The sequence below is a fragment of the Rattus norvegicus genome, chromosome 16, assembly GCF_036323735.1.
Source record: "Rattus norvegicus strain BN/NHsdMcwi chromosome 16, GRCr8, whole genome shotgun sequence".
In the NCBI taxonomy this organism is placed as follows: domain Eukaryota; kingdom Metazoa; phylum Chordata; class Mammalia; order Rodentia; family Muridae; genus Rattus; species Rattus norvegicus.
This window is the reverse complement of record NC_086034.1, coordinates 68041544-68067627: the sequence shown is the minus strand read 5'-3', so window position 1 is coordinate 68067627 and position 26084 is coordinate 68041544. Positions and strand designations below refer to the sequence as shown.

Below are 26084 nucleotides of genomic sequence, written 5' to 3'. Positions count from 1 at the left end.
AAAGAAAGCATCTGGACACTTGCTCGCATTTGGCCGAAAATACACTTACCGTGACGTCTTCCACACCAGCATCTCAGAAAGCCTAGCAGGAAAGAGAATTGCCTCGGGATTGGGTTAGAGTCCTGGATCTGACTCAGATCCTATGGTATGAAGCTTGGCATTGCGTTTCTCAAAAGCCTCAAGGTACCCCTGAGCTGCCTACTCCCAGGCACGGATCCAGAGCACAGCACCAGGCACGCAGTTCAAGTGCATCAGGGCTGTTTGCATGCTGTCGGTGCGAATGTGCTTTGCTCCTCTGTCTGGTCTACCTCTTGCTTTGCGCGACTTGCCTATGAATGTGAAACAGGTTAAAATAGTTGAAAGATTAATGCAAGCTACCTGTATATCCATCAACTTCTTCTATCTGTGTGTCCTACTCCTACCTCTCCATTTCTCCCTCCTTCATTTCTCTCTGCTGTGCGCCTGTACACACACACACACACACACACACACACACACACACACACACTTTCCATTCCCCCTTTGCATTTTTAGCTTTCTCCTTTCCCCTGTCTTATTCCTTGTTCCCTCTGCATTTCTAGGTACCGGTCTTTCTTCTCCCGTCACATGAAGTTGAAGATACAGCGATTCTTCATTCACAAATACTTCATCCTGTATGCACCAGTTATAGTTAATAACAATAACAATGCAATAGTTATAGTTCAGAGAATATATACAGTAATACAGTAATCCCAATTCTGCACATTAGCTAAGTGCCAGTGCCTATCTGGGCACCCTGAATTGTTCCTTTACTGTCCTTTGTAACTACTTCAGAATGTTGGGTCATGGTTTAGGAATTGCTTTAGCGGCTAAACAAACCCTCACCTCACGCACATCTGTCTGTCTGTCTGCCTCTGTGTGTATGGTCTCTTTGCTTCTCTCTCTCTCTCTCTCTCTCTCTCTCTCTCTCTCTCTCTCTCTCTCCTCTCTCTGCTTCTCCTCTTCTTTATTCTTTATCCCCATATTTATTCTTCTATGACAATAATCATTTTTTAAATCAAACCAATTATCGTCAAGGACCTCTCATATCTATTATCAGGCTTTCCTTGTGTTATTATTGAACATTATCTTTGAATGAATACCTTGCCTAGGTACTTTTTTCTTTGGAGACAGAGTCTCACACCATAGCCTAGGTTCATCTGGAATTCATTGGGCAGTTCAAATAGCCTCATGGAAGTCCTCTTTCCTGGGACTCTGTGACCGTTTGCATATGCTTGGCCAGGGAATGGAATGGGATGGTTTGCATATGCTTGACCCAGGGATTGACACTATTAGAAGGTGTGGCCTTTTGGAGGAAGTGTGTCACTGTGGGGTGGGCTTGGAGACCCTCCTCCTAGTTCCTCCTAGGATGCTGAGTCTGTTCCTGGCTTCTTTCAGGTGAAGATGTAGAACTCTGCTCCTCCTGCACCATGCCTGCCTGGATGCCGCCATGCTCCCCCCTTGATGATAATGGACTGAACCTCTGAACCTGTAAGCCAGCCCCAATTAAATGTTGCCCTTTATAAAACTTACATTTGTCATGGTTGTCTGTTCACAGCAATAAGACCCTAACTAAGACAGACTCCAAATTGCTGGATATTACAGCTATGCCTTACCTTGCAGAACATCCCTTGATCCTGGAATGGATTCAAATTACATTCCTTTGGCTAAATTGAGCTCACAGGTGTGGTTCTTTGCTTGGCATTGGCTCACCGTTGGCTCGTCCCACTGTGGACAACACTGCATCTACTGGGATACCATATCACCTAGCAGATCTCTCTTAGACAATGCATTTCCCCTTTGAATAACTCATCCGCAAGGTGATCCATTTGCCTTCTGTGAGCATTCTCCTTCCAAACAGTTCGTGTAACAGCATTAGCCCTGACTGCTGATGTTCACCTGAATTAAAGAAGTGTCTGCTCTGTGTGCCTTGAAAGGGGGATTTTTTTTAATTCTATCATTCTTCTACATGTATTAACTAATATTACTCTGTATTAAAGCCAGGTCCAACCTGACGTTTTATTCATTCCACGTGCTGTAGTGGATTATAGTCATTACTTTTTGATCTTCAGACTGTGCCAAATGCACTCAATGACACCTCTTCAAACTGACTTTTCTGTCCCTCAGATAGAATCTCATTAGTCTCTGAGCACTTTCTTATTTTATGCTGCAAGCAATCCACAGACACTACCTTGTGCTGTTCCAGCTCACTTGGCATCAGCCATTTCTTGGAGCTGCTTTGGCTGTCTTTCCTAGGGAAAGATAGTTCTAGTGAGATGAGGTCTCTCCGTGTACCCATTGTCATTAGAGTGCCCATGTTTCAAAGGCAGCCTTCACACTGGTTTTGCTAACTTGAATTCTGATCACAGGACTTTTTAATTTTTTACTCTCTTCATAGGGAAAAAATTCTAACTATATTGTAGTGTACCATTTTTTACTGCTGCCGGTAAATGGCCTGATGAAATTTAAGATTTCATTGCAGACATTTTGCCCATACAATACATTTTACTAAGTATATACAAAGAAAGATTTTGAAATCATTGTTGGGGCTGGGGATTTAGCTCAGTGGTAGAGTGCTTACCTAGGAAGCGCAAGGCCCTGGGTTAGGTCCCCAGCTCCGAAAACAAGAACAAAAAAAAAAAAAAAAAAAAAAAGAAATCATTGTTACCCCTATGTCAGTTTGATAGAGATTTTCTTTTTCTACTTATGCTTAATTTCAAGTAAGTTTTGGAATGTGTCAAATATACATGGTTAACCTCAAAACTGGATTCTCAGAAGGATTGCAACACACACACACACACACACATTCACTCACACACACATTCACTCACACACACACATTCACTCACACACACACATTCACACACACATACACACACATTCACTCTCTCTCTCTCTCTCTCTCTTTCTCTCACACACACACACACACACACACACACACACATTCACTCACACAACTGTTGGCAGCCATTTCCATCAGTTGCCAGTTTACCTCCTCTGTATTTCTGTTTTGCAAAAGATGAGTTTAAATGTTGGGCATAAATTCACTTTTCTCACATTCAGCACATTCTGCTCTGTGACCTGCTTTCCCCTTCATTATGCTGCCTGTTAACAACTAGCCTTGGTCCACGAGCACTACACTACCACACAGCTGTCTCAGAGCCGCCTGGAGCTTCATTTTGGTGATGTGCTAGAGTTCACTCAGGCAACTGCTATTGAAGAGCACTGGTTGCTTCCACACCTTTGGTATTGCAAGTAAAGCCACACTGAGTAACTGGGAAGATATACATTATGTATCTTAAGGACTTTCCTCAAGGTAGAATGAAAGACTCTGATCAAAGACTAAATGCAATTGTGTTAGATCCTGGTAAAATCCTCACACAAAACCCGTTCCTGCAAACAACCAGCTCCCACGTAGGAAAGCCTGTTTCTTCCACGTAGGAAAGTCTTAGTAACACACTGGATTGCAAATATTTCAATTACTTAGATATCATAGGTGAGAAATAATATATCGGGGGAATTTCAGCGAGCATCACTTTCCTGAGTGAGGTTAAGATCTGTTCATAGGTTCTAAGGCTCTTCGCCTTGTCTTTCCTGTAAAATGCATTTATCTCTTTTCTTCTTTATATTCATCATGGCTTGAGTCTTTTGCCTAGTTAATATTTCTATATAAATGTCAGGTCGTATATACTTCACAACAAAAGTATTATCAGAAGTATAAAACAGCTGTTTCTTAATGGTAAGAGGTCCATTGGCGACCCTGCAAGCTCTGAACAGACAGAGATTGGCCAGTTTCTGCCCATCTCCACAGCGTTGAAAGTAAAGGATGTATATCCATCTTTATTACAATGAGCTTAAAAATATATAAAGCAAGAAAAAGAACTTAGTGGAGTAGGAGTAGACATGGCCGTATTCTGAGAGACAGACTTTCTATCGCTCTTACTCTCTGGAGGTTCAGAGCAAACCAGAGAAAGTGGTTAAAGGTAAAAAGGGTTTAAACGGTAGTCTACATTTAATGTATGGGACACATGAAAAACACAATACCTAGACAATTGCAGAATAAATTCCTGCATGAACCAGGTAAATAAGAGTTTACAAAATAATATATAAAACACAGTGCTCCTTTCATGAAATATGTAAACACCACCATAAAGACACAACTTCAGGGGTTGGGGATTTAGCTCAGTGGTAGAGCACTTGCCTAGCAAGCACAAGGCCCTGGGTTCGGTCCCCAGCTCCGGAAAAAAAGAAAAAAAAGACACAGCTTCAGGTATCGATATACCAGGACCATGGAAACAAATACCTAATTCTTTTATGATTTTCATCTCAGAGTAAGAGAGGCAGATGGAGCAATGAGGTCATGTGGTGATTTTAATGAAAATGCCCCCATAGGCCCATAGGGAGTGGCACTATTAGGAGGTGTGGCCTTGTTGGAGTAGGTGTGGCTTTACTGGAGGAACTGTGTCACTGGGGGGTGGGTTCTGAGGTCTCAGATGCTCAAGCCAGGCCCAGTGCCTCATTATTTCTTCCTGCTGCCTATGAAGGCAGATGAAGAAATTTCACCTCCTTCTCCAGCACTATGTCTGTTTATATACTGCCAGGCTTCCTGCCATGATGATAATGGACTAAACCTCTGAACTGTTAGCCAGTCCCAACTAAATGCCTTCCTGTATAAGAGTTGCAGGGGCCATGCTGAATCTTTGCAGCAATAAAACTCTAAGCCAAGCCACTTGGCTAGATGAAGACACTGCAAAGTCCAGCCTTTGGCTTGGGATGGTATCTTTGTGAGCTTTTGAATAAAATAAGTAATCAGACAAACTGTATGAAAGGAGCCAGAGGTTGTTATTGATGCATTTCTGTGTATCTTAGGTGTAGAGCAGACAAACCAAAACAAAATTTCAACACAGGAAAGCTAATAAAAGGACAATAGCCAAATGTTATTGATGCATTTCTGTGTATCTTAGGTGTAGAGCAGACAAACCAAAACAAAATTTCAACACAGGAAAGCTAATAAAAGGACAAACGAGAGGAGGAAAGATTAACAAAGATAAAAATAGACATTAATGAAATAAAGTAATAACATAATGAAAACAGTTGAAATGATCAATGGAAAAGAAAAGCTTGTTCTTTGAAAAGATCAATAACGGAGACAATTCTTTGGAGGCTACGATCAAGAAAATACAGAGAAAGTCAATACGGTGCCAGAATGTGAGTTAAATACACAATGAATCAGATTTTGACTTATGGAAATACTGTCCAGTTTAGTCTGGAACATACTACGCTACCGTAGAAAGCAAAAATAAATTCGTCTGAGGTCAATAAACATATTTAGCTCTGATAACCTAAATCTACTCCTAAGTGCTTTCAAAACTTTGCATGTACTAAGTCACTTATGTTCTCTAGGTCTCAGGGGTTAAATTAGGCTCTCATCCACTAGGGTAATGGGACAGAAACTGCTGTAATTTCTGTTTGCCTAAACATTTGGTCTACATCAGAAGGAATGATGAGAAGTTTGGGGCCATATCTTAGGAATTCTGAGTGCTTTACCTGACTACATTTCCTTTCTCTTGTTTAATGGTGTAAACAAGAAGTTAGAATCATAATTGTTTTACCTCTTCCCATTAAGCTATGCAATTAAAAATCATCTTAATGAATAGACATTAATATCTGGCAATGACTGCTCTGACCTCCTGTCTAACCAGCCCCATTTATGTCTTGTTTGATGAAAGTTCTCCGCATCCGCAAAGCAAAAGGGCAAACTGATTTATGAACAAGACTTATTGTCACAGCAGCAGATTTGTATAATGAGAAATATATTAAATCTAATGAAGGGAGAGCGTGCCTACCAAGGCAGTAAGTCTGTGTTGTGATTAAGTGATTCGATATCCCTCAATGGATTAATTTAGAGAATGCATCAGGGTATAGAGCTGCTGCTGGACCCTTTTGCTCTCATGACAAATGCTAAGTAATGCTTCACGATGTGCATATGTATTTGGTTTGTAAGGTGTGATGATAAAGTACAGTGTCATCCGAGGGACCTGTACATTAGCAAGATGGATCCCAGAGACGCCTATATCCTACTGTTAGAGAACTGGGTAGATCTATCAACAATGTCATCTTTTAATATCTGCTTACAGGAAAGCATTTACTCTAAAAGAGCCACACACTTTTACCTTTTAAACCAAGCCCAGCTCACTGCAGCTGACAAACACTAAATGCAGCCCCATTAATTCCCTCTCCAGTCCTCAGCAGGGCTGAAGTCAGACACAGGACAATCAATCATGAGCTCTGATTTCTTAAATAGGAAAACATTACCTATTATTTCATTGTCTTCATTTGTAAGCTTGTACAATCAGCCATGCCATTTACTGGATTTGGAAGCAACAGCAAATCTGTCAGGACTCAGCAGTTACCTTCCTTCAGCTTGGAACAAGTCCAGTTTCTAGTTGTTTCTTCCACCTTTGTGCCTACATAAAGCAGAGCTCTACCCACACTCAGCGAGCACAGCACATTAAAAATAGCCCAATTCCAACACAAGTGTGCACAACCCACAAGTTAGAGAAGAAAACAGCTGTCATTTTTAAGCCCTTGGAGTCACGTGGAATAAATATACAGCAATCTGAGCGCCTACAGGTAATAGATTGAAAAATTCGATCATTTCCCCTCCCCCCTCCATCCCTTTATTCTTCCCTACAGGGCAACTAAGAGAGAAGCATCTGGAGCTGAAGAGGTAGAAGGAAAGAGCTTGGTATCCAACAGCCTTATTCAGGAGAAGTGGGGTCCTGTGTCCTCACAAATCCTGTCTGATGACTCAAGAGAAAGAAAATATAACTACAGACTCCTATTGACAGCAACCAGGAGAAAGAAAAATGAGAGCTCTGTCTGAGACCCAGAACGAGAACCTCTCTCTTGCAGACATGGCTCTGCTATAACTCCTTCATTTGTCCCAAAGGCCGCTGTGTTGAAGGCTTATTCCCTGGAGTTTTGGTATTGGGAAGTATCAAAATCTTTAGGGTCTGGGGCCTAGCTGCAGCTTTAGTCATTAGGAGTGTTCCCTTGAAGTCTTCGATCATAGAACCCTGGTCTCTTGCTCTTTGTTTTCTTTGTTCCTGTTCTGGCTATGGTTTCAACCTGACCCCTGTTTCTGCAATGATGCACTCCCTTTGGACAAGCCTGAAGCTCCAGAGGCAATGGACTGAAAGCTGTGAAACTGTGAGCCAAAAGCAACCTTATCTCTGTGGAAGTTGGTTCCTGTCCACTGTTCTATTGCTAGGAAGAGACACCATGACCAAAGCAACTCTTACAAAAGAAAGTATTTAAATTGGTCTGGCTTACCGTTTCAGAGGTCAGTCCATGATCATGGCGGGGATCATGGTGGCATGCAGGCAGACACAGTGCTGGAGAAGAAGCTAACATCCTGATGCTCACATAGGCAAAGAGAGAGACACTGAGCTTTAGAAATATCAAAGCCCATCCCCAGTGAAATGCTTCCTTCAATAAAGCCACAGCTCCTAATCCCTCTAACCCTATCAGAATTCCACTCTCTGGTGAGAGCATATTCAACTGCATGAGTCTATAGGGGCCTTTCGTAGTCAAACTACAAGTTACTTGTCTCGGGTTTGTATGACAGCAACAGAAAGTTAACTCTTTCACACATTTACTCAAATCAGAAGTCAAATGAGATGAAATTCAGAACCTCTATATAATCTTCTTTTCTGTGTTCCTTAACGAATAAATATACCTACTAATTTTTATCATTTCTGAGATACTGAAACTGGTGTAACAAAACAAAAGTAAAACTCTATGTATTAATAATTCCTCTCTGACCTTGAAAGCTGCTAGCTCTCTATACTAAAGCCTGGTGGTGGCGGTGGTTGTTTTCTTTTGGTTTGCTTTGGAAGGAAGTACAAATAAAGAAATAGAAGCAGGGAATAAAAGATACACTGTAATATGTTGAGAAGTCCTGGGGAAGATTCTGCCAAGTGTACAGAGACCAGAGGGGTCAAGAGTATAGGTTGTGTGTGGACAAAGAGAAAAAGGATGAGAGAAAGGGGAAACTGAGGCCTGAGTTTGAGTGGTTGTTAACAGAAGGCTTTCAGGATCCGCTAAGCCGAAAGCAGTAACTCCCAAGTGTTCTATGACCCCCTCTGGTAAGACTCTTCTCAGATGGCTACTTACCAAGAAAAACTCTGGAGGTGATATAACTTGATACAAATGGAAACCCTCAGTCATATGGACTTACCACCCCAGGGGTCTTAGTTACTCTCCTATTGTTGTCAAAGAGGCTTCATGACCTATGGGGCTCGCAGTTGCAGAGGATTATGACCTACAACCACCACCTCAGGGAGCATGGCAGAAGGCAGGTAGTCATGGAGCTAGAGCAGGAGCTGAGAATTTCCATCATCATCTGAAAGTGAGAGGCAGAGAGCACCAACAGAGAGTGGTGGGACGTTTTCAAAGACTCTAAGGCCACCCCCTATTGACACATGCCTCCTCCAACAGGGGCATAACTTATAACCCTTCCCAAACAGTTCTACCGACTAGGAACCAAGCATTCAAATATATAAGCCTTGAGGAACCATTGTCATTCAAACCACCAAACCAGGAAACAGCAAATTAACTTCCAAATGTTGCTAAAAGCAAGGTGGCCATTGGAGGCTCGAAAAGACAGGAAGAAACAAAGCACTGCTAATAACATAGCCCCAAGTATTCTTTAAGCTCTTCTCCAACCTGATATGGCAAGCAGGACAATCTACACAGCAGTTGAACACCACCCACGCTCTTTGCTTCACACATTGTGACTTGCTTCTTCCCCATATAAACTTATAACTTCTTCCCCATATAAACAGGTAGCCGCTGTTCTCATTGTACGTGAAGAAAGATAAGTGCAATTTCCACAAACAGACACAATACATGATTGGCGAACAAGTCACAGATCCTGAGGTCCTAAGTCTATGCTTTTAAATATTCTGTATTTAATATCTGCATCGTTACCTACATTGATATAGATGTGATGGTCCCAGGGAAAGTAGGTTGAAAAAAAACAGATACGCACAGATTCTTACACAAATAGGAATGAAATTTACATGTGGAAATAGAGATAAAATAAGATACAGATGTTGATACAGAAACATAGACATAAATCTTGATAAGCTACTGGGGGAAATGTATATGTAAAAGTCAGGGTGGAAGAGGACTCAGATGCAAAGATATGGACAAAGTCACCTCTGCTTCCTTCTCCAAAAAGTTATTTCATATTTGAGATGTTACAGGGGTAGTTTGGTTATTTTTTCCTTTTCATTTTATGGAAATGAATAAGTAAATGGTGTTTTTCTGGTTCTAACATCCAATAATGCAGGGTGAAGTGTGAGGGCGGTGGGATACAGCAATAAACATATTTGATCAGGAATGCTAGCCAGGAAGGAATAACGGTGACTGTCGCTCTCTTGCTACAGTCTGGAAAACAGAATGGTTCAAAAGACAATGCGTTTCTGATCCCGGACGCAGAGGGCACCAGCTGTTGATCCCTTAGAGAAGAAGAGAAATAGGTTTTGAAAACCTGTCTCCCAAAAGCCACCTTTCAGCCTCAGGGACCCAGAGTAACATGGCAACTCTGTGAACTGAAGAGACAGGCGTTCAGCCAGACTGAGGCTGATGAAATCTGAGGGTCGTGACAGTGTCAAGCAAGAAGTGACACTATGTCAGAGGCTCAGAAAACTGCCTGGGTCTCCGCACAGCGCTGCTGCTGATACTACCATAGTAGGGAGTGTGTGCACAGGACCCCACAAGGTGTCCTTGAACACTCAGTAAAGTCCTCATTCTGGCCACTGTGTGCCTGGTAGGGTCAATCCATCTTCAGAGTGTCCACTGCAGCCCTTAACAAAACTTCAAGGAAAGACAAGCACCTTACAAGAGGACAAATGGAATGAGGCAGTATGAAAATCTCTCCTGCCAACGAGAACAAGCACAGGGCAGTTAAAGAAAAGCAAAAATCCAGATTCTCAAGGTCATAAAAATACCAACACCCAATAAAATTCACTCAAAGTGCAAAAACAGAAAAGGGAATTTTGATCCGTAACTGTAATAAAGATTAATAATAATAAAACAGACCTAGAAATAACAGGGGTAATAAAATTAATAGGTAAGAACATTAAGACAGTACAACTGTGCAAAATTCATTGAATTCCTACTTAAAGTGCTTCAAGCATTTTAGCGTGTGAGATGTCTTGTTTTGGCTTGAATTTTATCAAGAATGGTTCTGACTGGGAACTGTAAGCTTTCTGTACAGGGAAGATGCTGCTGTGCTTCTGGTACCCAGGTGTACAGGGTGACACAGGGAAATGATCCTGAAGGATTATCTGCATTAAATCAACCTAATCTCTTCCCCGTTCTTTATTAATCTCACTATCTTTTTGTTGAGAATGTCATACTTAAGCATTGTGTTGACACTGTCCATTCATACCTCTTCTACCAACTACTCCCATATCACCCGTACTTCCTTTGAGACTTATAATCTCTTCTCAATTATTTACACACACACACACACACACACACAGAGAGAGAGAGAGAGAGAGAGAGAGAGAGAGAGAGTGAGAGAGAGAGAGAGAGAGAGAAGAGAGAAGAGAGAAGAGAGAAGAGAGAAAGAGAACCTAAGTGTGTTTCACACTATCACGGTGGGGGGGAAGCACAGGGGAGTTTAGCATCTCTGGAGGAAGCCACTTTTTGTTTTTCCCTCTTGGAAGCCATTAATTGCATATCACTCTTCATCCAGGGGTAGGGTATTTCGAGAGTTCCCCATCCATGTTGATTGTCACATTCTTACACCAAAAATGAATGTTTGTTGCCGTCTCAACAAAGGCAAGGCAGGCAAGGCTTTTGCAACATTTTATTTGTTTGTTTCTTTTTGTGTATAAAGGCATTTTGTGGATAATCCGTCCATTTTATTCTTCTTTTCTCTATGCCTTCTTTTAAGAACTATCACGGTCTATGTTGTATTTTAAGCATTGCTCTCTGCTATATTTGAAGGGCATAATGACATTGATTGAGCATTTAACCCCTTTGGTCTTTAATTTCCCTGTGGAAGAATGGGGGTTTAAGCATCTTCTGGGCCTTTCCAGGCACAGCAAGATGTTTCCAATTCACCTTAAAGTCATTCAATGTGGGTTCAAAAGATGGTTCAGCTGGGAGAGTGCTTGCTGCAATGTGGGACCAGGGTTCTGATATCCTGCAACTATGTGAGTGCTTAGCAAATATGGCCGCCCAGCCGTAACCCCAGTGCTCAGGAGAAAGAGACAGGATCCCAGAAATAATCTAACTTATTAGACACCAAACCGGTGATCTCTGTGTTTAGTGGACAGACCTTGCCTCAATATATGAAATGGACAGCGACTCCAATGCCAAAGTCTGACCGACACAGATGCACATAGGTATACCATTAGAAATATAAACACACACAGACACCCATACATGTCCTCACAAATGTGTTCAGGAAAATTACAAATCACACATTCCGGATGTATACACATATTAGACAATGGAAGAAACAAATATGGGAAAACTAATAAGCTATAAATGTGAAAAGAATTAAATAAAATATTGGAAGTAGCCTGCAGTGTTAGAGGAAGACATTCTAAATGGGTGTGGGGTGTTGTTCATTGAGGATCTGTCCTTATCGAAAAAGAAGTAGGGAGTAAGATGGGAGAGATAAAGAGGAGGAGGAGAAAAACGGGAAGAAAGGAAGAGAGCGCTGTGTGCTCCACTGTGCTGAGAGTCTTCTCATGACTGCATTGTGCCCATAGCAGTTCTCTCTATAAATAGTAGCCACAGGGTCCACGTGATGAGACAAAGATCGTCTATTTTCCTGGAGGACACTTACCTGTCAAAACTCAAATTACCAGATTATTTGTGCTTTTACATTAGCACTTCCCCTAAATAAACATACGCCCACCTCTCTGACTTAGACCGCACACCCCCAGGAAGACAGCTTTGGCTATGCCCTCAGTGTAGCTGAGATATCTAGCCTCAGCAGCAGTGTTAGCCAACCTCTCTCAGAGTGAGGCTAGATGCCCATGAGCCACCACAAATCACATCCATAACCTCCTCCCATCCTTCTTCTAATCCCCAGGGTTCTTCTAGGGTCTCAGCCTAGACCCCTTCCCAGGAATCAAACTCAAGAAGACCCCCCTTCAACAATACTGCTGTCCATGGTGAGTCTGCAAAAGGAAGGCTGGAGAAGTCAAACATTGATAAACTTAATTAAATTTCTAATAAAACAGAGGCAGCCCGAAGTGATTACTCTCTGTAACCGAGACTAATATTGCAATTAGGCTAATTCATCCCCTGATGCTCCAAACATAGTTATAGGATTAATCCATACTTCTTCCTTCTTGTCAACAATGGGTTTCCATCATTTTGGAAGCTGGTTTTGGCACTGAGCACAGGATCACTGAGGTTGTTCTATGTGATTTTTGTATGTGGCTTGTGTCTGCCTAGGGCTTTCTACACAGCAGCCTGAGTTTTCTCCCCTTTTCCTTTGCTGAAAGAAATTGCATCTCACAGAAGCCCCATTTCAGAGGCCCTTAACTTTGTCTTATTGCCCACTGACAAACTAATTTCCTAAGAACTTAAAAACAACAGAAAAAAAAACTGGTTTCTCTTTTTTTCTATTGCCCTATGTCTTAGTTAGGGTTTTACTGTTGTGAACAGACACCATGACCAAGGCAACTCTTTTAATTTATTGGGGCTGGCCTGCAGGTTCAGGGGTTTAGTCCATTATCATCAAGGTGAGAACATGGCAGCCTCTAGGCAGGCATGGTGGACGTGGAGCTAAGAGTTCCACATCTTCATCTGAAGGCTCTTATCAAAATGCTCACTTCAAGGCAGCTAGGACTAGGGTATTAAAGCCAACAGCCACAGTGACACACCCACTCCAACAAGGCTACACCTCCTAATAGTGCCACTCCCTGGCCCAAGCATATACAAACCATCACACCCTTTAAAATAACAGGTATAACAACATCTCTGATTTTCGCCACCTACGGGCCAAGTTCAATCAGCTGAAACTACTGTTCTCTCTTGACGTACATTAGCCTGTTGGCTGGCACCAAACAAAACAGAATAAGGCAGAGGATAGGCAGAGCCAGGCGAAGCTGTTTATGGAAGGTTTTCCCACTTCCTCCCTGCAGAAGTTACTCCCATTTCTGAGCCTATGTTTTCTCAAGCGTGAAATGAGAATAACAACAATTTTCTCGGGTTCTCCTTACGTGTCAGCCAAACCAAAATAGCTCCTTTGGGTTGAGTATTGTTATATGCAGGACAGTAAAGTGTACCTCACCCATTTTATTTCACTCCATCCTCTCAAGACCTCTTTAGGAAACGGAAATCACAGCTCATAAGAAGGAAAAAGCTTTGCCCAAGTTCTCAGGCACAGCCAGAGCTCTAGGCTGACTGCCACATCTCTCCCTCCTTCCCCCAAGACCTCAGGATGTGTTCACTTCTGGGAAAGGCCGAAACTGCAGACTGCCGTCTACTTCTGAAAGCTGTTTCGTTATCTCGCATTAAATACACTTACTTGAAGTGATCAGTCAGGAGGAAAAGGTGCCCCACATAAGTCTTCCTCGCTCCGCTTTAATGAACATATAAAAGTCATTTGTAATGAGCGTGTTGTTTATATGTCAACGGGATTATGAACTGCTTGAAAATAGTTTGTTTTCTTAATTAGATTAAACAGGCTTCCTACAATCTCCCTGACTTTATTGATTTACTTAATGAACCTTTTTTTTTTCATAGACAGTACAGACGTAAATTTTAGCTGGGACTGGGGAACAAATTATCTTAAATTCTGAATTAGTGGGACCTTAATTAATGAGGCTTTACTCTATATCACTGGTGTGACACACACATTTATTTTGTGCAGGCGGTCGTAATGAGGACAGCCTCCACGTGTGGCTGAAGAAAGACGGCCTCTCGTGGGTCACTAGAAAAGGGGCCACTTTCCTTCTACTTCAGCTCAGGTCACATAAGGTGGCAACTGCTTTGTCAAGCAAGAGCCCAGCTAGGCAGCGCCTAAGCATACTAGAAGTGAGACACAGTGCAGGGAACAAGGCCCTACAGAAGAGATAGGCTCGAAGGGAGAAATCACTGACAGTCCTATCTTAGAAGCTGCTTTCTGTAAGCAGGAGGCACCATTGCTGGTCCTAGCTCCAATGCAGTTCTAGGAAGTATTTGCTTCTTATAGTAAAGGTAAGAAGATATCAGGGTGCAGCAACAAGTGAGTTCAAGGCCAGCAATGATCGAAAAGGCAGATTTAGATGAGAGGGAAGGATCAGGAAGAAGTTGCGGGAAGAGAAACTGTCATCAGAATGTATTTGCCTTGGCTAGGGTTTTACTGCTGTGAAGAGACACTGTGACCAAGGCAACTCTTATAAGGACAACATTTAATTGGGACTGGCTTATGGGTTCAAAAGTTCAGTCCATCATCATCAAGGCAGGAGCATAGCAGCACCCAGGCAGGCATGGTACAGGAGGAGCTGAGAGTTCAACATCTTCTTCCAAAGGGAGAAGACTGGCTTCCAGGAAGCTAGGACAAAGGCATTAAAGCTTATATCCACAGTGACGCACCTACTCTATCAAGGCCACACCTCCTAATAGTGCCACTCTGTGGGTCAAGCATATACAAACTACCACAATATTGTATGACACTCAATTTTCAATAAAAATATTATAGGGGATAAAAGGTGATTCCAACTTGGAATTATAAAAGATGACAACATCTGGTGCAAGACAGCATATCTATACATAGACATGAGCTGCCATCACTATTAGGGTAAGGCAATAAAATGCTTGATAAAACCAATAGGAGGTACACACAGGCGCTGGCAAATAGCCCTACTACTCAGACTTACGTCATTGCTTGGCTAGCAATCACTAAAGTGAGCCTCGAAAAGGCTTGCTTAAAGCCATCTCCCCCGGGTGTAAAATGCTGAGAGTAAAAGTAGTATTGTACTTCATAAAATTGTCATAAGAATTAAGTTATGTTTAAAAACTGCTTAAGCCAACTGCCTGGTCCACGATGCTCATAAATGCCAGCTATAGTCACTATTTATGCTTTTTAAAACTTCCACATTCCCAGTTTCATCTGAATTAAGCAAGCCTGGTGCCAGACTTAGCACACAAATACAAGAGTGTGTAGAACACGTCAACCTTCTCTTTGGTGTGGTTTCCCCGGGTTCCAATCTTCCATTAAGAGGCAGTCCAGTTAAGGCTGGTGGGCCAGCATGCTATACTAGTGGCCATATTATGTCTTCTCTATTCAGGTGAAAAGGGACAACAGAGATGACTTCATCACTAGTTTAACAGTAAAAGATTTCAATAAGTGAACATTGTAACTTGTGTTATCTCCGCACACAGCGTTAACTCCCCTGTGCAACCACGGGGAGCAAGCCTGGGTTGGTCTTCATGAATTCTATGTCCTTGCCTTCTCTGTGTTTACAAGTTAGCAGAACTTAGAACAGGTCTCTTGGGCATATCTATAAACACGAAATAACTGACTCATGTTTACCTATGTTAAAGTAAGCTTAGACTGTCTCACTGAATACTGTATACCCCTTGAGGTCTAAAACATTGGCTCTGCTCTGTGCACTATCCCTAGAGCTTCTAGAATGATATGTGCATTAAACACTATCCAATAAGCACACGTTGGTTCATTAAAAGAAACACTCAATATGCAGAAAACAAATGCCATCTTGTGTGGTTAAAGGCACCCCGTGAACCTTCATTTATCAGTCTTTAGCTTCGAGTAATTTGCATATGTGATTAGGAATTTTATGGAAGTCTTCATCTGAGAAGTTTCTATTTTCAGTAGATGGTGATTAACACAGAGACCCGAAATTGACAAACTTATAGAGAATAAAAGACTGCAGAATGCTCAGCCCTAAATGTAACATGTATGTCACACTCTCTCCTGCCAAGGCTCAGGACTATTACAGAGGATGGAACCAAGAGTATATCAGAACCAGAGGTGGTGAGTGACTACAAGAGAGTTCTGAACACTGCAGGGAAGCTAAAAAGACAAACTCACAGCAGTTGTGACATCATGCACAAAATCTATTCAAGTTCTAGTCAAACAAAATTATATATATACACATATACATGTATACATATACATACATATATATTGCATATATATGCAATAACAGTAAAAAAATGAGGCCATCAATTTGAAGGAGATCAGGGAAGGGTACACTGGAGGTTTGGACAGGGGGAATGGAAGTGCTATAATTTTGTAATTAAATTATAATTTAAAAATTAAAAAGAAATAAAGATGATGAGGGTTTTAAAAATTACACTGTCAAATTTTTGAACCTTAAATAATAGTGTTAAAATAAAAATTATCATTTTTATGGGGGCAAGCAGGAAAATTCCAAGCACATTTCCAATGTCTTACCTTTCTCTACTGATGAATAACTTACTGGGAAAAGGATGTCTATCAGCTGGGGACACAGTGAATTTATTATTTTTCTCATTTGCTGGATACTGTATTAGACTGTCCGGCATGATAAAAACTATCAGATAAAATGGCGCATGGCGGTTGAAATTTTTAAAAGAGTCATTTGGCAACTTCTCCTCCCTGCTTGTTGTCAGTGTAAACTTGGTTTGGCAAGTAGAAAAGTTATAGCAAACAAATCCTATCCCTTGGAATTAGATACCTTTAAATAAGCTAATATAATCAATTATGTCTTTTAATTTTCCAGACAGCACTTACAGGGCTTAATTTTCTGCTCCTACACCTTCCAAATTATCTTCAGGTGATGTTTGGAATCTAATAGGACAATCTAGCCCAGGATTAGCCATGCTGAATCCTTCATGCCCACTCTTCTTATATGAAACGCTGCAGACTCCAGACATCGAAAGGAAATGCCATTAGAGAGAAGAAGCGAAGTCATGAGGCATTTGCTTCATTTTCCTATGTTACATCATGCATATCATCCCCTGCTAGATTTTCTTCAAGATTGTACAAAACTGCTTTCAATATTGATAAATTGGAAGTACATAAAAATATCCCACATAGAAAATACATAATGCTGCTCTCATTGATAAGTGGCTATTAGCCCAAATGCTTGTATTGCCCTCGATTCACAAAACACATGAAACTCAAGGGGGATGATCAAAATGCAAATGCTTCACTCCTTCTTTAAAAGGGGAACAAGAATACCCTTGGCAGGGAAAAGGGAGGCAAAGTTTAAAACAGAGGCAGAAGGAACACCCATTCAGAGCCTGCCCCACATGTGGCCCATACATATACAGCCACCCAATTAGATAAGATGGATGAAGCAAAGAAGTGCAGGCCGACAGGAACCGGATGTAGATCTCTCCTGAGAGACACAGCCAGAATACAGCAAATACAGAGGCGAATGCCAGCAGCAAACCACTGAATTGAGAACAGGACCCCCGTTGAAGGAATCAGAGAAAGGACTGGAAGAGCTTGAAGGGGCTCGATACCCCTTATGAACAACAATGCCAAGCAACCAGAGCTTCCAGGGACTAAGCCACTACCCAAAGACTATACATGGACTGACCCTGGACTCTGACCCCATAGGTAGCAATGAATATCCTAGTAAGAGCACCAGTGGAAGGGGAAGCCCTGGGTCCTGCCAAGACTGAACCCCCAGTGAATGTGATTGTTGGGGGGAGGGCGGTAATTGGGGGGAGGATGGGGAGGGGAACACCCATATAGATGGGGAGGGGGAGGGTTTAGGGGGATGTTGACCCAGAAACCGGGAAAGGGAGTAACAATCGAAATGTAAATAAGAAATACTCAAGTTAATAAAAAAAAGAAAAAAAGAAAGAAAGAAAATATATAATGCAAAAATAACTGCTCAAAAAATAAGTAGATGTGGGCTGAGGCATTCAGAGAGATAATGCCCTAGTTGAGAGAGAGAGAGAGAGAGAGAGAGAGAGAGAGAGAGAGAGAGAGAGAGAGAGGGGCACTATACCATCCTGTATGGTGGACTAGAGTAAAGCTTTCCCCAAAATGCTAATAACAAGAATTATAGTATTTGAACTGCTGCAGTTATCTAGCCGATAACATGGGAAACAGGTAAAAAATCACCTGTCTGCACTCAAAAGAAGAACCATTCAGAGAAGGGACAAGGTCCACAAGTAATCCCCACATATCTGGGAAATATGAACATGGCAGTTAGTTCTCACTGTCAATTTAGCAGAACCTGGAATCCCCTGGAGGAAACATTTTAATTAAAGAATCATGTAGATCAGTTTGGCCCGTGACCATGTCTATGAAGGATTATCTTGACTTTTAATTCATGCAGGAGGGCTCAGAACAGTACAGACCAACTCCATTCCCTGGCAAGAGGATCCTCAATTCTATGGACAGGAGAGAGCTAGGGGAGAGCAGAAGCAGCAAGCTGGCAACGGAGGTGCATTTGTTTCTCTCTCTACTCTTGACTGTGAATATGTTCTGACAGACTGCTTGAGTTCCTGCCTTGAAGGTCTTGAAGGCTAATTTTGATTCTCAACCTTGGTTCCAGAGATGGTATCTCAACTGAAGAATTGTTTCCATCAGATTGGCCTTTGAACATGTCTGTGGGGCATTTTCTTGATTACCAACTAATGTAGGGGGACTCAGCCCACTGTGAGTGGTATGGTCCCTAGGGTCACCATTGTGAGTGGTAGGGCTGGGCAATAGAAGAAAGGTAGCTGACCATGCTCTGAGAGCAAGCCAGTAAGTAAGTAGTGTTTCTTTGGGTTTCTGCTTCAAGCTGGTGCTTTGAGTTCTTACCTTGTTGTTCAGCACTGATAGGTTTCACCTGTAAGAGAAAATAAGACCTTTCCTCCCCAAGGTGATTTTGGTTATGTGTTTATCCCAACAACAGAAACTGAACTAGAATAGCAGCCACACACTTAGTAAATGGCCAACAAAGCCTGTTACAATAACAGTCTTTGATGAGATTAAAATATTTTCAGTAAAGGTTAAGTAAAGGAGGGAGAGTAAACATTCATCAGTAGTGTTCTAGGACCCACATCCTTGATGTTATATTTAGCTTGTATCCCCCTTACTGTTTGTTAAGAAAGGTATCTCTCTTAACAAAGTGCCCTTGACAACCAACCTAGACCATCTCCAGAAGATCTCTCAAGTGCTTGTGCTCAAAATGACTTAAGTATCAAAGGTGCCTTGCTAAACCTCTAAGCTTCTTGTTCACAGCAAGAGGATGTCTTTCGATCGAAGGTAAAAGTACCTTAGAAAACAACGGGGAGTCAGGAAGTCCGATCTTAGCTCTAGTATCATTTCGCCACTATTAGTCTAGTCTTGACCATATGACTTGACCAAATGGCACTAGCCATTTTGAAGTCGTCATCACTAAGGGTCCTTCTAGCTCCCATTTCCAATTTATCAACCGGATTAGAATTATTGGATGGCCATAGTCCATTTCCCAAAACACTTAATGGTTTTCTATTCATTCATATCAGGCTGTTAAGAGTTAGATTAGGGAGAACCCACTCCATGACTTAGGGTACCTTCTGAATACACAAGAGGAATGAAGTTTCTTAACTTGTGGGATACTGACAATCACCAGCAGACAAGCCTAGGGCAAGTTATCAGAACTAGGAAGGAATTGTGGATGGTGCTTAATAGGAACTATGTTGCCTGCAAAGAGGAACAAACAGCCATTTCTGAAGATGCTAGTTGTGTGTAAAGCATAAATAATGGTACTTAAAAATTAAGTTGTGCACGATAGCACATACCTGTAATTCTAGCACTCAGAAAGAGGCTGAAGAAGGAGGCCATTCTGAGCTACACTTTGAGTTCTGGACCTGTCCTCGGCTGCATATTGATACCTTGTCTCTTAAAACTAAAAGTTAAAAGAAAAAATTTTTTCCTACCAAACAGAATCATTGTTATGGTATATATCAATCATCTTGTTTCTAAAGTAAATTGGGACCTTGTCTTAGGGTCTTATACCCTGTCTTATAAAGGAAACCATTTAATTGGGAATGGCTTATAGATCAGAGGATTAGTCCATTATCATCATGGCGGGAAGCATGGTGGCATGCAGGCAGGCACGGTGCTGGAGACAGAGCCGAGAGTTCTATATCCGGATTCCTAGGCAGCAGGAAGAGATGCTTGGATGCTGAGTATCCAAGACCTCAAAGGCCACCCTCAGTGATACACTTCCTCCAAAAAGACCCCACCTGCTCCTCCAAGGCCACAGTTCCTCATAATGTTGCTCCCTTTGGGCCTATGAGGACCATTTCTATTCAAACCACCACAGACCCACTCTATGGTGCTCCTTTCTCACTTAATTACGAACGATCCCACAGCCTTAGAAAACTTCACTGAGAACATTATTTCTAATGACCACACAGAATTCTGAATATAGATATATCATAATTTATTTAACCAACTCCCTGTGATCTGACATTTAGGATGTTTTCATTGTTGATTTTTATAAGAATGCTATGATAACAATCATCAAAAATAAATCTTTAACCTCTGATTACTGCCTGAAGATAAATTTCCAGTCATGGGATTACTGGGTAAAAAATATGAATGTATTTAAGGTTTTTCTAATATATTTGTCAATTTACCCTCCAAGAGAGTTCTGCAGTTTATAGGCCCATGATCCATAAAGGAGGGTGACCAAGAATACTAAATGCTTACTATAACTATAAAACCTCCTAGGCCCTTCCTGAAACAGAAATGCATTATTTTAAATAGCAGGCCACCCCAAAAGCCTATTGTTTTCTCATGTAAGATTAATTGTACATAGTAGTGTAGAAGATAATATAGGATACTTGGATTCAGGCAAATTCTATTATTGTGTGTCGTATTTTCAAACATTGATAATAGGAAGTAATCAAAACTATTGTTTTACGCATGAAATTCTAAAAAGTTTATTCACTTAAGATTTAGGATCCTGAGATTCTGCCACTGGAAATAGATCTTGCTAGAATAAAAATATAAAAAATATTTATTATTTTAATTTGCTGAAAATATTCCATAGCTCAATTTATAGAACCAAATCTTGTTCAAGGAATGAGACACATCTGTCTTCATGTAAGCAAACAAAGCCAACTTCAAGGCTACACCATGAGATTCATTTCTTTTCTCAATTGCTGTAGATGACAGAGCAAATCCAGGACCAATAATCACATTCTTCAAGTAGAGAAACTAAATCCAGAGATGTAAACTGACTTCAGTAAAATCAGTGACTAGTATAACACTACAAAACTATTGTTTGTTTAGTGTATAAATATAAATATAAACTTTTAAATATGTTTAGTATATAAATGTATAAATATATGTCATATATACATATATATGCAGGTAGACACATGCATACATACATGGATAATAGAAGGTTAGCTGATGGATGGATATAGATGATAGACAGAAAGATAGACATATAGATAGATAGATACACACACATTACATGCCCTCAGTTGGCACCAATATTCTTAAGAAATGAAAATTTAATCTACTAGTGTGACAAACATCTTCACATGTTTTCCAATGTAATAGACAGCTGGCAGGAGCAGGTGGCTGGGCAAATGTTCAGCTAGGGGCACAGAAGAACAGATGGGTCCCATGGTCTAAGTCACTTTTCAGTGATCCACCAGCCTTGAGTCTTAAGAAGGTCGTTTCTTTTGTCTAGCACAGGATTGGAACTGTAGAACCATGCAGACTCCAAAGACAGAGATCAGCATTGTTCCTGGCCAGCATGGAATGTCTAATTGGAAATGGAGTTGACTTTCAAGTCGGGTCCTAAGGAAGATAATTGGGTGCCAATGCTGTTTTGATGCACATCTCTGTGCATTAAAATCATGGTTATTTTTCAAATTTACTTCAAACATTGTTTTTCATGGTTCTTGGCTCTGGGATCTCAACTTTCTCTCTCTCTTCTTCCCCTTCCCATCCCTCCATTCTCTGTCCCTCCCCACCCATTACTAAACTGTACCTCTCTGGTCTAGTATTCAGCTCATTTATGTATATATCATCCTATTGCCTGGATGACATACCTGGCAATCGCTGCCTCTTGTTTTCCTGAATGCCCATAGTATGTTGACCTGGACGTTTGAAACAAACTCTGCTCAATAAGTGTAACAGAATCACAAAAAATGAAGAGTAGTTACACGGATATTTGTTGCTGATCCTATTAAGTAACTCAGATTATAGTCAACACCTCTCTTGATCGTTTAAAAATTGCTTCCATGAGTCTGAGACGAATGATTATCTCAGTGCAGATTTCCCTAAAACACAAAGCTTAATTAATCCAGCTTTAAATATTTTGTTGCTATAAATTTAGAAAGGGGCACCAAAGGAAAAGATAAGAAATGATTGACAGTGTATCATGCTAACAAATCCACCTTCCTGGGAAATCTTCTCATCTGGTTTTAACACTGACAGACTTTTAGTATTAAAATGTTAATTATTTTTAATATTAATTACCACATCCTTGTACAGGATGCTACAAGCACTAACCCTAGGGTACAGTCTTGATCCAAATGAAGATGCTTTTTTGTGATGGCTAGCTGTCAATGTGGTATGATTTCAAATAACCTTGAAACAAACAAGGTTTGTTTGTTTCCCTGTGAGGGATCATCTAGAGGAAATTAAGAAAGAATCGTCCTAAGTGGTAATAGCAACACCCAGTCTCATCTTCAGGAGCAGCTCAGGAAGATAGAAAGTCAGTGTGTTTAACACTCAGTAAATATAGGAATGGGTGCCGCAAGGCTGACCTGTGAGAGCCTCTGGCTGAAGGCTCGTGTAAGTCCAGGGCCATTCTTGCACACCACATGCTCTCAAGTGAATGTGGAGGAATTGTCCTGGTCTATGGGTAAGGCTGCATGCAATAGTGTGCCTTCCACTCCACACTTCTGCTGTGTGCCTCATTCTAGTTGCAAGAGGCAAGCCAGGTCATATGCCTAATAACAAGCAAAGACAAGCCAGGAGCATTTTTCCTAGTGATAACACAATGGATGGACTCAAAAGTTAAAGGCCACTTCTTCACTATGACATCTGGGAAAGTTTGCTTGAACCTTCCTGAATTGAGATCATCTCAGGAGACTCTTGGAGGAAACTCTGACAAGACCTTCATTTGAGGATGACAGTCTTATATCACAGTCTTATAGCAACCTCTTCTTCATTTGGTGACCTTCTTATATTTCTACTAAGATGACTTTCTACAAAGTGCAGTTTGTTATGCTCTCACCATTAAAGTGTGAACTATAAATACATTTCATAATTTAGCCTCCTTCCAAAATCCTGGGTATCAGGTACCGCCTGCAGTGTCACAGAAATAGAGTTAACACCCAGGGAAAGTCAGCAGAGAGGGGATAGGTGGTTCAGCATGACTGAATGGAGGCTCTCTGAAGGGAAAAGCTATCCCTGCGTGTGGCCTTGCTATGTATCAGTCACCCGCCAAAACGTGGGCTAATCAAACTCACTTTTCAGAGTCAATACTCAAGGATGAGTAGAAAAGATTTTGGAAAGATAGGGTGATGGTCAGAAAACCAACTAAATATATTACCTCTTTTACAATAAATCGAAGAAAAAGCTGCCCTCCCTCCACACACAGTTCCATGTATGAAGAGAAAAGTGATATCACTCAAGGAAAGCAAAGAGTAAAATTCAGGAGATATGGCTCAACTCTCCATCAGTAACTTACAGAAAGGTGTCCTTATCTACTAATGTGAGTCTAGATAACAGGTGCATCATAGGAAAAACACCCAGTATCCTGCTTAAGTGTATACCATCTGGTCCTCATACCCTATTATTTAATTACTTAATATTATTTAATTATTAATTGTATATGTAATTAATGCATATTGGATATATACATATATATATTGGAGAGATGAATCCAGGTTTTCCTTAGTTTCTTTACCAGAAAGTGGTAGAACTGGTTATACCTAACAGCTTCTCAGACACCTATACTCAGAACACTTTCCTTCCAAATATTGATGAGAAGACGAGTTTAATAGCAAACGGGCCCCCTTTCATGCTGCCTCCCTAATAACGGAACTCTCATTCCTTAATTTAGAGGTCTTCGATCTCTGGCTCCTGCAGCTTCATGGTTTGGGGGAAACATGCCAAAACTACAGACAGAAGCTTCTATCAGTTGCTGGGGGGCTTTCAATAAAACAGAGTAAGGTCAACTTTTAAATCATTTCATGGAGTTGAAGGGGGTAATATTCATGGGAGATGGCATGTGATTGCCCTTGTGATTTATTTTGTGAAGGATCAACATGAATTGGATAATTTTTATTTATGTCACTTGTCACGGGACATAAAGGGTGCATGAGTGAAACCACCTGCCATACTTGTCAATTTCTCATTTATTTACTATCATTTGAGCCACAAATGCTGTGATGCTGTAATAGGTGGTAGTAACACGGTAATGGTAATGTATCACTTTCAGTGTGGTATATGCCACTTGAGTAGTAAGCTTTTGTTTCCAGTGATGCTATTTTGTAACTCATCATATTATAATATTTATAGTTAAGTCCCACAATCTATAGCATTGTCTTCTGTCATCAGCTATTCATCCACAGGTGTTAATAGGCATGGAAAATCTGTGCCTATTGATTTACATTAAATTTTTGGAGTAATTTTTATTCAAGTGTAACCCTGTATGCACTTTTACTTTTGTGAAGGGAATTTGCTCTGTGTAGACCCGTACCCAGCTGTGAGACCCACACCAATGACCAGCATTGAAGTACAACCATAATGGTGCAATACCTACAGCTGTCTGAGTCCCACAGACGAATGCCAATGTCAGTCCCACCCAAAGTGACAGAAAGCATTCCTGTACTAGAAACCTAGCTATTGACAGGAACCAGATGTAGATCTCTTCTGAGAGACACGGCCAGAATATGGCAAATACATAGGCGAATGCCAGCAGCAAACCACTGAACTGAGAACGGGACCCCCGTTGAAGGAATCAGAGAAAGGACTGAAGTTTGAAGGGGCTTAAGATCCCATATGAACAACAATGCCAACCAACCAGAGCTTCCAGGGACTAAGCCACTACCCAAAGACTATATGTGGACTGACCCTGGGCTCCAACTCTATAGGTAGCAATGAATAGCCTAGTAAGAGCACCAGTGGAAGGGGAAGCCCTTGGTCCTGCCAAGGCTAGAACCCCAGTGAACGGGATTCTTGTGGGGAGGGTGGTAATGGGGGAAGGATTGGGAGGGGGAACACCCATATAGAAGGGGAGGGGTTATGGTGATGTTGGCCTGGAAACCAGGAAAGGGAATAAATTTGAAAGATAAATAAGAAATACCCAAGTCAATAAAGATGAAAAAAAAAAGAAACCTAGTTATTACCAACTAGTAGGGTCATGGATCTTGGAAGAGGATCAACTACTACCACTTAGGTAGACCAACATACTTCCAACATAATATATTCTCAATTTTATCCTTATATCCACAGATAAATCTAGTCATCCTCCCTCACTGACGAGGCTTCTCTTTTTTTTTTTTTTATTAACTTGGGTATTTCTTATATACATTTCGAGTGTTATTCCCTTTCCCGGTTTCCTAAGGGAAATGGAGAGCATCTCAGAAAATCACCACCACAACGAGGCACAAAGGGGAGATCCGTGGATTGTAGGGAGTCCAGCCCCAGCAGCTATGTCCTCAGCACAGCTCCTGCACCTATGGCTTAAGGGAAAGCAAGGAAGAAAGGAAAGGAAATTTGTAAGAGCCAAAATGCCAGGAAAACTTCTATGAAACTCCCTTTCTTAGAAATTGCTGCATAAGCAAGACTTAAACAATGACAGCATCAATAGACATGGAATGAGGAAGGCAGGAAGTCTTTTAGGATCCCTCCCCTTAACACAGAACGACAGGCAACAAATGACTGTGGAGAGAGGAAGAATTAGCCCCTCCCAGAGATGAGACCCCTGATTGGGTCTTCAATACAAAGTCACACCCGAAACCTTATACTCAAAAGCATAAACGGGATCAGTAGGTTGGTTATATTTATATACATATGCCTATGTGCCTGTGCGTCTAACAATAATAATCAAAGAGTTTGTCGATTT

The 26084-nt window shown here is 41.2% G+C and overlaps 1 protein-coding gene across 1 annotated transcript in view; it reads right to left on the bottom strand.

Moving 5' to 3' along the window:
* The window catches only part of LOC102556287 (uncharacterized), a 78347-nt gene that overhangs the window by 5567 nt on the left and 46696 nt on the right, over positions 1–26084 (bottom strand). The gene's annotated exons all lie outside the window — the stretch shown is intronic.